The sequence below is a fragment of the Falco punctatus genome, assembly GCF_963210335.1.
Source record: "Falco punctatus genome assembly, chromosome: 7".
Classification (NCBI taxonomy): domain Eukaryota; kingdom Metazoa; phylum Chordata; class Aves; order Falconiformes; family Falconidae; genus Falco; species Falco punctatus.
The window spans coordinates 44665283-44677941 of NC_137587.1; the positions used below are offsets into that span (position 1 = coordinate 44665283).

Consider the following 12659-nt stretch of genomic DNA (forward strand, 5'->3'; position numbering starts at 1 on the left):
TATTGTGAAATTTGTCAGTTTATTCAAAAGTGCATGGTCATGTTTGAGGACAGCTGAGATAAACAATCATCACAGACTGTGGGCAAGTCGCTTACTGTTTCCCTGAGTCTCTTGGGTAAGTGAGGAGAGCGTGTTTTGAAGTGCTGTCCAAAGCCCAGGCCTTTGGTGAACTGCATGTAGAAATATGCTTTGGAGTCAGTGGTTCTGTGAATGAGTGCTGTGGTGTTTCATGCTAATAGCGAGTGCAGCATCCAGATCATTTACAGGGCTATCCTCTGCTTGCGTCTTACTAATGTGCTCTTAACGAGGCCCACAGAACATGCATACAAGAGGAGTGGGTTTTGTGTCAGTCGTGAACCACCTATGAAATACCTTCGTAGAAGATAATTGTTTTGGGAGAGAGCTCTGGTCTTAGAATGGTTTGGGTTGGAATGGACCTTTAAAGATAATCTAGTCAACCTCCCTTGCCCTGGGCAGGGACATCTTTTCAGTAGCTCCGATTGCTCAAAACCCCATCCAACCTGACCTTGAATGCTTCCAATGATGGGGCATCTATAGCTTCTCTAGGCAACCTCTTCCAGTGTTTCACCACCCTCATAGTAAAGAATTTCTTCCTTCTATATAGGTAGTCTAAATCTACTCTCCTATAATTTAAAACCATTACCCCTTGTCCTGTCACTATAGGCCCTGGTGAAAAGCCTGTCTCACTTTCATACAAGCCCCTGGATGTAGTGAAAAGCCGCAGTAAGGTCTCCCTGGAGCCTTCTCTTCTCCAGGCTGAGCAGCCCCAGCTCTCTCAGCCTTTCTTTGTAGGAGAGGTCCTCAGGACAAGGATTATTATGCTAATATGAAAGTCTGACTCATGAGGTTGACAATGGTGTTACTGGAATGGACTTCAGCTGCTGATGGAGGTCAGGGCTGCTTAGAAGAATTGCTGCTAATTGTCAAATGTGAAATGAAGCCCTTATGTTTGTGGTGGCTTTATGAATCAGTTCCCACCTGTAGAAGTCACAAGATTTTGAGAGCTTTGCCCCTTTTCCTTTCTGAAGTGGAGGAGCTTGCTAATCTTCATAATGTAGAAAAAAAAGTGGAAAACATAACTGGAGTGCCGCCTTCACAGTTTAGACAAAGGAGAAGAAAAAAGGCTCTTTATTTATTAGTGAAAAATCTCAAAAAGTAGAGGATTTAAAATAAATAATTTATAATGTGTTTTTATTTTTCTGAGCTCTTAGTCTTAGTAGTATACCCTACTATTTCTGCGGTTATGTCAGAGCATCTGGGCATCAAGAAATGCATCCTGATTACACTTCAGTAAGCAAGTAATATGAAATGACAACTTTTGGTTTTTTCTGCAGGAGGCTCAGTGGGTCTGATGGCTAATAGAAACATACAAATGAAACTGACCGATAAAAAGGCAGTTAAAATATAAACTGCAATTAAACTAAATCTCAAGATGTAAGAGAAAAGTATTTAAAATTTTTGCCATGTGTTTTGATGTGAGCCTTTGTACATGCCATATTACGCCTGCCAATGTAATGCCACCTTGTTGAGAATGTTGTAGTTACGCTGGTGTGGAAAATACTTGCACTAGGTACGGTTTATGGCCTCAACTATAAGGGTACACGCTATTCTGTATATTCTTCCCATTATGCCATAGTTGGAGCTTCACAGTTGGAGTGTCAGTAAGAAGTTACACCCTTGAACAAACCTGAGAGGCAGTTCAAAATCCATTGTCAGGCCTCTTCATAGCTGCAAAGTGGAAAATGCTACCTGTTATTTGCTAGTTGCTTTTCAGGGGCTTCCAGGCATGGATTGTCTGGACTCGTGGTTTTTTGTGTGTTTTATACATACCTGCATCTGCCTGTGGTCTGTAAACCTTTTATAAATAGCAGTCAGTTAACTAAATGAAAGTGTAATGCATATTTGGGGGGGGGGGTGGTTTTTGTTTTTTTGTTTAATTTTTAACTTTCAGTCATGTAGTCTCTTTCCCCTTCTATTCTTGTTAAGTAGAAATGAAATTTCTGGGAACACCAAGAGAAGAGAAGGCATTTGTTTCTTAATTCAGTAGTTGACTTAAATGTGTCATTCCATAGGTTTAGCTATATTATATGTTTCTTATTCCACTGCAAGTTTATATGTGGAGCAAACTAGAATTCAGTTGTGATAGTCTATGGTGACAGTGCTGGTTCTGGGGCTTGGAAGTAGTTTTATAGGTGGAAATTGATTTGTGGACATAGGATATGAATCTTTTGCCACTGTAAATTCAGTAATCAAGTCATTCTGTGGTAAGTGTTCTTTGTGCTGCTCTGACAGTGCCTTGAAGACCATGCTTTAGATTGGGAGGTTAAATGCCACTAATCATCATGACTTTTACTTTTGAAGAAGAAATCTTGCCTTTTTACATGGTTGCTAATAGAAAAAAAAGGTTTCACTGCTTTAATACTACCTTTGGTGGTGTGTTTCAGACAGTGAAGGAGTAGGATAGCGCTTGACTTTTTCAACTTGAAATTTTGTGTCAGACATTGTAGTTCTAGGTCATCTTTTCTGGTACAGATACATTTTCACTATTGTATGAGTATTTGAAAGGTGTACAGCTGATACATCTGGAGTGGAAGTCAAAGTTATTACAAGAAAGTTGTTACTTGCATGATATTTATTTTAAATAAGAATTAGGGAAAACCAACTTTTTCATATATGGAAAATCACTGCGAACTTGCCAGCAACAGCCTTCAGCTGACCTGCAGAGATACTGCCTATTGAACAGTGTTGTGACAGCTTGTTTCTGTGGTTTTCGCTGAAGTTTAGCCTGTAAAGTCAAGATATCTTGATCAGAGAGATGGGGAGATAGTTAAATTACATCATCATGGAAGAATACCAGCATACTTAGCTTTAAAGCCATTCAAGACTACATTGGCACCCCTTTGTTGTACAGTGTAGCTGAAAACGAACTGCAGCAATAATGAACCAATCCATCTAAATCACAGCAGCTGAACAACTGACTGTTCTATCTCAAAATGCAAATGCCTTGTGCAGAATGGATTTAATTGTAAATGTTTGCTTAGTAGGGAATATGAGCCTTTTAGTTTGTGACAATAATCGTGAATACAAAGACCCACAGAATTTTAGGGTTTACATAGCTTGTCCCTGTTCTCATAACAATATTTCAAAGTCAGTTTTTTAAAATGTACCATTTGGCTTTTTTCTAGCTAGTGAATAGAACTCTAAATGCCCAATCTCTAAGCGGTGTTTCGAAAACTGAAAGATAAATTTAGCTCTATGTATTTAGATCAGGCAGGATTTTCTGTTGTATTTCTTTCAAATCTCTGTTAGGGCTTTTATATAGCTTCAGATAATAAGAGGGAAAAGTGCTGACTTTCAGAGCTTGGATTTGTTCTTGCAGTGCAGAAATGTTGAGTATAACTTAGAGTATTAGCATTTTCTTTGAGGCTCTAGTACGGTGCCTCCAACAGTTAAAAGGTTACTGTTAGAAATTTATTTTCTAGTCAGACAGACAAACAGTTCCCCTCCATATCAAAATCTTTGGGTTTTGTTAAATTCTTGAAACCTGGCTGCTGAATGCAACTCATGAGGATGAATTTCTGTCACTGATTTGAATAATTAAAATGAAATAGTATTGCCATTTTGGGGGGGGAAGGAAAAAGCTTACCAAGCTTCACAATAAAAAGAGAGACAGCAGAAATACCTGCTTCCAGGCTGTTCCTAGGTATCTTTTTGTATTGGGAAAGACAGATAAAACTTTGAAAACACACACACATGCAAGTGTGCATGTTTATGCCTCTGTTGGCATTTTGTGTGTTCTTTAATAGCCTTCACATGTGGATTAGTCCTTCTGAAAAAAAGAGGGGGAAAAAAAAAAGACAACCGGAGCCCCCTGAAGAATAGGCCTTTGTGACACTGGAGAAGTTTACTGTGCCAAAGTTATGGTAAGAATTTGTAAATTTTGGCTGCTGGAGTACTTCCTTCCCCTGCTATAATGCTGGAAACTTGTAAGTGTGGAATAGAGGGTGTTTTTTGGTTTGTATGCATGTTTTGTTGTGTTGTGTTTTTAAATAACAATGCAAACATTCATTTTACAAACTAAACTGCCCGTTCACATGATGCTGCTGGCTGTATATAAACACCCTGTTGATCTTGTTCTGCAGAAGTCTTCGCTGGGCTTCCTGAGTCATACAGAAATGCTCCGCTGCTCTTCTCAGGGCTGTGCTGTGGGCTTAGGCTGTATCTGCTCAGATTTATTTTGCCAAATTAATGTCCCTGAAAGAAATATCTTTACTTGGAACAGGGCCCTCAAAGCTGGGATATTTGTCTAAGTCTCTTTTTTCTCTGTGTGTTTAAAATATTTCATTCTGCTGTCTTGGGAAGGGTTTTTGTTTGGCCTGTATTCCTGAAATAAAGCTGAACCTGTTGGGGAGGTGTTTAGTATGTCTGGTTTTGTGGGTAGGAAGACTAACTTGGGCTGAGAGGATGCTGGTAGCCATGCTGCCAGGTGAGCCTTCCCGGCAGCCCGGGATGCGGTGACAAACTGTACAACACAGTTGACTTCACAGGGGTGTTCTGGAGTGACCGAGGGCAGAATTCGAGTCCAAGGCTAGACTGTCATGGTGACAAAATATTTAGAAAACATTTTCTTGCTTGAAACAAAAGCTTGGATTGTGCAACACAAAGTACTGTCCCAGTGTAATAAACGATGTTGTGTGTTTTTCAAGGGTTCTGTGTGTTCCCTGACCGTCAGCTCTTGCCAGATTCAGCATGTTCAGGTAAAATGAGGGATTTTTTCCTCTGGACTGTTGCCTTTACAAGCTGGGTTAATTCTCTCCCTTTGCACAGTGGGGTTGCAAAGATGTAGCAACCAAATATGGCCTTGCATTTTGAACATAGCAGCCAGCCCTGTTAAAGAACAGATATGATGGAGCAGTGTCTTCCCTTCAGCCATGGTAGCTCAGCTGCATTAAGAGCAACTGCTTAAAACTTACACCTTGTCATTGACACAGACTGATCTGATCACACATGAGCTCTAGAACTAGACTTGCTGATTGCTTTTATTGGGTTAGAACGTGCTTTTCTTGCCTGTGTTAGGAACCTTTTGTATTGTAGGTGTTTCTTCCTTCCATAGTAACTGCTATAACTTTTTTTTTTTTTTTTAATGCCTGAGGTTTTGAGATGTCCCAGCCTTACTGGTAGCCACCCTCTGACCTGAAAGGAAGCCAGTGGTCTAAAGTGGCTGTAGTAGATTGTTCATTGGGAATAATATGAAGTTATTTTGATATGAGCAAACCTGTGACAATTGAGTGAAGACTACTAGCCAGCCACGTACAGCTCCGCTCAGCCTAACTGCACCATTTGGAGTTAGTGCATTTTTTCCCAGACTAGTCTGTGTTTCCTGGGTAATATCAGTTGTAATTTCTGAGAAAAGCATGATTTTACATGTATGCCACCACCTCTGCTTAGAGCAGCAGGTGGCCAGATTTCTTTCTGAAACAGTGACTTGTCTCAGCTCTACAGCAGCTATAAACCAGATTGTCCGCAGTGTCTATATTTTTTGATCCTCAAAGAAGTTGGTGTTTTCTAAGTGGCTGTATTTGCTGGAGTATATACTGTTACTCACAAAAATGGAAAACAAAAGCTAAACGTGGAGGGCTGGGGCGGGGGGGCGGGGGGGGGGGGGGGGGGGGGAGGCGGAATATACTTCTTGAAGGTTTGCATCATCTTGTATCTTTGTATGCTTGGCATGTAACAATGTCCCATTCAGAGTGCTGGCCTGAGCAAGGCAGAGCTCGTTCTTTTTGCCTGCTGCTTTGTTGCTATCTGCTAGTTCCTCTGTTGCACTGAGCTGCAAAACCAGCTGCTTTTGCTTTTCATACCTATTTTTACCATCTCTAATTTGCTATTAAGTTGTTAACTTCTGCCTTCAGTTAGCCTAGCATGTCTCTATACTGCGACTACAATGCAGGGGCAAGCAAGCACTTCTGTGCTTTCTCTTGTGCTATACTTTCACACTTGGGAAATGGTCCCTGTAAACAGCTGCAGTACTGCTTTATTATCCCCTTTAAAAGCTCTTGCTCCTTGTGTTGCTTATAAAAGGCTTTGACGAACTTGCAGTGCATGTGTACTGAGACTGCTGTTCACTGTGATGCCCAGTATTGGTCCCCCTTTTTTTTTTGTGTATGTGTCTGTCTGGCCTTCTGTTGTCCCTGTCCTGTAACAGTAAACCCTGCAGAGCAGGGGCTGTCTCGGTGTTTTATTTGTACAGCAGGTGGCTTGGCTCCAGATGTGTGTCTGAAGTTGCAGTGTACTGCAGTAATACAAATCATCATGTTATAGAAAGATGTATCTAAAAGGGGGGGGGGGGGCAGGGGGGAAGAGATTTACTGTGATAAGTTTTATCTGCTTTTAAGGGTGTTTTTTTGGTAGTGTTTTTTTTTTGTGGTTGTCTTTTGGTTTTTTTGTGTTAACCCTCTTCACAGGTTACTGGCAGGGATGTGCAAAACTTCGAATATATGAAGTTTTCTTCCCATTTTAAGGAATTCTCCTCCCTATGGCCAGAGGAAAGCTGTCTTCTCAGTAGCTGCTCCAGGCTACTAGGAGTGGGCTACTTCACAACACCTCTTGTTGGGGTCTTGAAGAGGTTTGTTTACTCCCATGACTAGACTGGGTGTGCTTATGGCAAAACCTCATGTTTCTGGAGACTTGTCTCTTTTCAGGCACTGTTTTAGAAGGGGAATGACACACAACAGGATATGTGGTTGTAGATACATGTTCACACTTCAGAGGCCCTGCATACCTTTCTGACCATGTACAGTCCTGTGCTATTTCTCTCATCATTCATGTGGTGAAATAAAACATGGAGGAACACAGAATTCATTTCTCGTTTTTATGCCCAGTACACACACAGAATGTTTATTGATACTCATCTTTCTGCTGACTCTTATAATCCTCAAACCAGTTACTGGAGGCAAGGAGATTAAAATGAGGGCACATGGCCAAGCAGACTTGAGGTTTTGTTCCTTGAATTTGATTTGAAAGTTGCAGTTTGATAAAGTTGCATTCATTCTATTTTTTGCCTTTGTATTTTTATAATTCTCCTGAATTTCCTACACGTACTATTAGTGTTAGGTTTTCTTTTGTAGCATTTTGAATGGCCCTGCTTTGAGTGGACAGTTGGACCAGCTCACCTCTAACAGCTCCTTTCAACATCAAGTATTCTGTGATTCTGTGCTGCTTTGATATTGGGAATCTCATGCAAAGCCCAGCCTGATTTTGAAGGAGAAAACCAACCCTATTTGTGGAAGTGTTTGGTTTTAGTTTTGATATTCCTTGTGATGGCCGTCAAACAGAAAATAAATAGCAATTCTTCTGTTGTCAACAGGCGTTTTCATTTTTCAGTGTTGGCTGATCTGTTCAAATACAGAAGTTGAGGTTTTTCAAGGAAAAGGTTCAAAACATGGAATAATAAACAAACCTTGCTAATTTACTACTTGTTAGTGTTCTGGGTCTGTGCTTTGGAACTAAAAGTTGCTTTTTGCTTTAATTACTAGAATGTCTAGTTTACTAAGATTGCTATGTAGCTGTGAAGCTGCTGGGAGTTTTGCTTTCTTTTGTTTGTTTGTTTGGCTCTTGTTGCTGTGAGGCTTGCTTTCAGAAAATAGAAATGTTTCTAACCTCATTCCAGCCTTTCTCCTTCACTCTTTTGTAGTCCTGGTGTAAAAGAAGGGGGAGAAATAGGGGTAGCAGTGTGGGTCATAGGGCTACCTCCATTTTTCTGGTCCTCTCCAGGCAAGGCTTCAGTTACTTTATATCACTGATGGAAGTTGAATTAGGTGCCATTAAGGTCACCTTTGGCAATAGCTGGTTGGCTGCAGCTCCTTGACAGTCTGACCATGGCAGAGGATGTGTGTGTTACAGGTGGCTGAAGATTACAGCAACAGCCTGTTATAAAAGTAGAGGCCTGGGCCGCAAGGTCCACCTTGTTGTCAGCAATTTACAGGATAGTCTACTGATAGCAGAGGCAACCTGGAAGCTGAGCATGGCTGATCTGGTGTCCTTGGCTAGCACCAACGCATAAATTTCTTCCTTTGTCCCAATCAGTATAGTGACCGCATCTTTCATCAAGGCCTTTTTTGTAATGGTTAGAGTAGCAGTCTGTCATCTTTTGGCTGTTATGATGAGCAGACACCTTTTGGAGTCAGACCCAATAAACCAGGTAGTCCTTAGGGTGATGGATCTCTGCTGTTTCTTCCAGGGTAATAGTTACCTCAAACAGTTGGCATTAAATGCTGCTTTAGGAATACCCTTCCTTAAGTTATAGAAGCTTATTTCACAACTGGCGCTCTGGATGGCTGCAAGTGGCGTCCCAAAGGACAGAGTAAATTTTGGACCTGGTGTGCCATTTCACTCAGAAAAGAGAGCCTTTGAGGGCAGGGTTGAAATCTTGCTGAGCCAGAAATGGAAAACCTTGAGCAGTCTCCAACCTCTGGAATTTGTTTTATCTGAGACAAGATTGTTGTGTGAAGTGTGGAACCAAGGTGTCCATATGAAACCACGTCAGATTTGTGTTTAGATCTGTGTCTGAAATGAGATAGCTGTAGTTCCAAAGAGATTATTTTTTTATTATTATTTCTTATTGTTTTATAACCTAAAATCTCCAGGACAAGTAGGTTCTTGAAGGATGCATGTCTAATACCAGCTTCCTATTAAAACTTTCACCAATTATTTTAAAATTGTGCTTATGACTTGCCATGGATTATTTTTTTTCCCTACTCTGAAAACTTGATACGTCTTCCTTCCTTTTCCCACAATGCCAGGATAGTGCTGACTATTTTGGAAATAGTTTTCATTGTTCAGATTTGGACTTCTGAAGGCAAGCAATGCCTGCATTGCCTATTCCATTTTTGCTGTGCTGTTAGTAAAAGCTGTAGTAGGCATTCCCCATTCCTTGTTGCCCAGGGGAGATAGGCAGGTTGGTCAAAATGAAGGCAGAGCACCTAGAGTCTGCAGAGGTGGCTGGTGTATTAGAGTACTGTCCTGGAACTGAGAATCGAAGTCAGCCCCCACCACCACCCCGCTCTGCCACAAACTTCCTCCTATATGATCATCTCGGATAAGGTTATTTTTATCTCTCTGTGCCCCAGTTCCCTATCTGTAAAGTGGTGATAACAGCACTTCCCTACCTCACAGGGATGTTGTGAGGACAAATGCAGCTCAGGTTGTGGGGCTTTTGGATACTGTGGTAACTGGGAGCACAGACGGAAGAAGGGAAATGTTCTGCATAAAAGCTTTCTCTTTTTAAGCTCGGTGGTAGGTTAGAGCACTGGTGTGAGTGTGGCTTCCACTGAAGTCGCGGCTTGACTGGTGTTAAGCCTTTTCTCCGAATGTTTCTTAGCTCACTACGGCATGCATACCAGCAAACCACTCCTTGCTAAATGCTGTTGTTAGCATCCTTGGCTGCAGGCTCTGAGAGCCCAAGAGCCTGGGTGAGACTTGCTACTCCTGTGTTTGCCAGTGTGGGCTGCTCACAGTGAGTGAATGGAGTATGTGCTTCTGGCAACAGCCACCTGGTGCATGTCATAGGCTTGCTCAGACCCTGGAAGGAGTTAAAAATATGTATGAATGGATCTTCACTTGCGAAATTCAAACTACTGTGGCAGTTACTCTGAGCAAGCCCTGGACTGCAGCCTGACCAGAAGAAAGCAATTGTCCTTGACATAATGGGTTAAATTTCATAGAAACCACATCCTTTGTGTTGCCACTGACAACATAACATTCCTTAACGTTTTATTTTCAAGCTGTACATGCAAACATACTTTCTTCCGAAGAATTTCTGTCCGAAGACACCAGAGAAGAGTGCAAACCTTTCTGTTTTACTGTGGACTTTGTTGTGCTTGTTTATATATAGTACAAGCAGGTAAGAGACAGGAAACCTATCTGCTTAACATTTACATTGTCACATGTCCGAAGGGAAGGCTGTGGTGAGCTGCGCGTTAGTTCAATCAAATCTCGCTCATGCAAATTGAAGTGTGTTATTGGGGAGTTTTTTGGGCCAGGAGGTAGGAGTGTACTTTGTTCATTGCTTGCTCCTTGAAATGTGTGGCTCATGTCATCTTCCTTGTTCACCTGCTTTGATAAATTCTATATTTAGTTGTCTCTGCCCGTCCACTTGAACAGGACAAAAATAACTTCAGTGTAATCCATCTTCTCTGTCCTTTCCTCTCCACCCCTTCCCTCCCCTTTCCTGCTGCTGGGTTTAGGGCATTCAGTTGTTTGGGAAGTGGTGGATGTTTTGTTTGTTTTGCTTTGTTTCCTTACAAGTAGGGTTGGGGGGCAGGAGAAAACATTTACACCCTGCAATAAAATTGTTGTGAAGAGTATGCAAACTGTCAGAAACACTTCCTCCTCTCTTATAACATTTGCTGAGGGGTCAGAGTGTGTGCAGAGTCCGTGGAGGGAGGTGGAGCAGGGAGGTTGGGAAATGACTTGCATGTGGCATACATCTGGCTGACAAAAAGCCAACCGTGCCAGGGGATAAATGGACAAACAAATAGCGTTTCTGTTCTGAACTCGGAGGTTGAACCTAAAGTTTGCGCAGGAGCAACTCTTCAGATAAGTTTCTGATGGACCTTGACTCCTGTTGTGCAAACATGTAGTAGCTAGCACAGAGGAGACTGTCCTCTAAATCCCTGCTCAGGAGAGATCAGTGCATAGGCCATGCTTTGCACGGCTTCTCCTGTGTCCCACGATGGGCATATAGATATATATATGTAGTCATGAAGTCTGACACGAATCACCACTGGCCAAATCCCCCCGAAGTATTTAACTGCCTAACCCCTTGACTTTGGCATTAATTAAGCACAAAGTTACTTAAGCACTTCTGTTAATCTAACTGTGAATGTTGACTGGTTTTATCTGTGAGCTGGATAGAGAATGTCCATTGAACTTACCAAAATGTTTGCTGCCTATGTTATCTGAAATATTATTGTCTTCCATTATTAAACTAATCAGGATTTGAGGGAAACTGTATTGTTTTGGTGAAACTGCATTGAGATTCAGCCTGCCAAGTTCTGTATCTTAGACTGAGTGTTGGGTATGTTGTGCCTGACAGAGACATTGTCTGGAGATATAGGAGGGGAGTGTTTGTTCCTACAAAAAATACCACTTTTTGTAACTTAAGCAATTTTTAGGTTGTGTTAAGGTGGTGATGAGGAGCAGAAAGACTGGGGGGAAAACCCCATAGGATGCCCGACAGAATTAATTCAAGTTGTTTCTTCGTGGAATTTTTCATTCAGTATCTGCTTTCGAAAGAAAATGAGATTTTTTTATTTATTTATTTTTTTGCTTATTGTTGCTTTTGTAGAATTACTGCAGGACAGGAGGAAGAAACAACTGGTTTTGAAAACTGGTCGCAGTGTTAAAGATTAAAATTCTTTCTTCCTCCTCTTTTGCTTGTGTGCTGATGGAAACCTGAGCCCCGTGGCAGTGCTGCCCCATTTTGACTTGCAGCACCCCAGGTGACGCAGGTGTGAGGGACAGCTACTTGGAGGGCACCAGATCACATAGGGGCTTCTGCGACATGTGGACGTGTGTTGGGCAGTACGGTGAAACTGCTAACCAGACCGGGCTTTCACTTAGGAGCCTAAATCCCTGTTTGAACCCCCAGGCTATGAATTTGTAACAGGACTGGCTCCTGGAGCCTGCCTTGCCACCTCACCTCTGTGGGGTGGCATGTGATTGCCTTGGCCCCTGTGCTCGGTCCTGCTTTTAAAGCAAAGGGCACTTTAGGTTTTAGGAATGTTAATTCCTTACTTTGCAAGCACAAATATATGTGCTGAGTGTTTGAAAAGGAGAGGGCCCTGTCTTACACTTCAAGGCATAGTGTAATCCTGTTAGGAGTCTGGGTTGCTGGGATGGTACGGAGTCTGGGTTGCTGGGATGGTACTGGGCAGGCCAGGCTGCCTTGCAGGCATCTGCTTCTCTGCCTATTGAGTCAAGTCAATATCCTCAAAACTGTAATTTTCACTGTAATGATGGATTACGCTTGTCATAGTTTACAGATTTTTGTCTTGTGTGTTTAATAAAAGAAAACAGATTCTAATGCTTATTATTTCTGAAGTCCAATACGTCTGAACTAAAGCTCAGTGTATGCAAGACAAACTATGCTTTAATTTTACAATTGTCTGATGGGACTTCGCGATTTATTTGTTGTTACTTCCTTAATGATGTTGCAGTCAGAGGCACTGTTTTGCTAAATGTTGTGTAAAAAGTAAATTGTAGCACAGCAGATGTTGGTATTTGGATGGATGTCGGTGCAATGGGGGGACAGCAACAGTCATCTCTGTCAGCTGTCTTCAGGCTCGGCAGGCCTGCTGCGTGGTTACTTTGGTGTGTAAAAACAGCTCGTTTTGCAACTGGGAAGTTTGGCATTACATTTGGCACCGAGCCATGTAACTGGGTTAACACAAGTGTTTATCCAGCAATTTTCTGAAAATTGGTAACTTAGAGAAAATGTTTATTAAACTTCAGTACAAAGGAAAGGGGAAATATGGCTGGACCTCTTATTTTTAAAAGGTACTGATGTTTGTAATGCTAAAACCCATTTTTATTAATTCCGTTTATTTCCCCCACCCCTGTCTGTCTTTTTGATGTTT

General features: G+C 41.7%; 1 protein-coding gene across 4 annotated transcripts in view; it reads left to right on the top strand.

The window, feature by feature from the left end:
• AKT1 (AKT serine/threonine kinase 1) overlaps positions 1-12659 on the top strand; it is a 74750-nt gene that overhangs the window by 14421 nt on the left and 47670 nt on the right. The gene's annotated exons all lie outside the window — the stretch shown is intronic.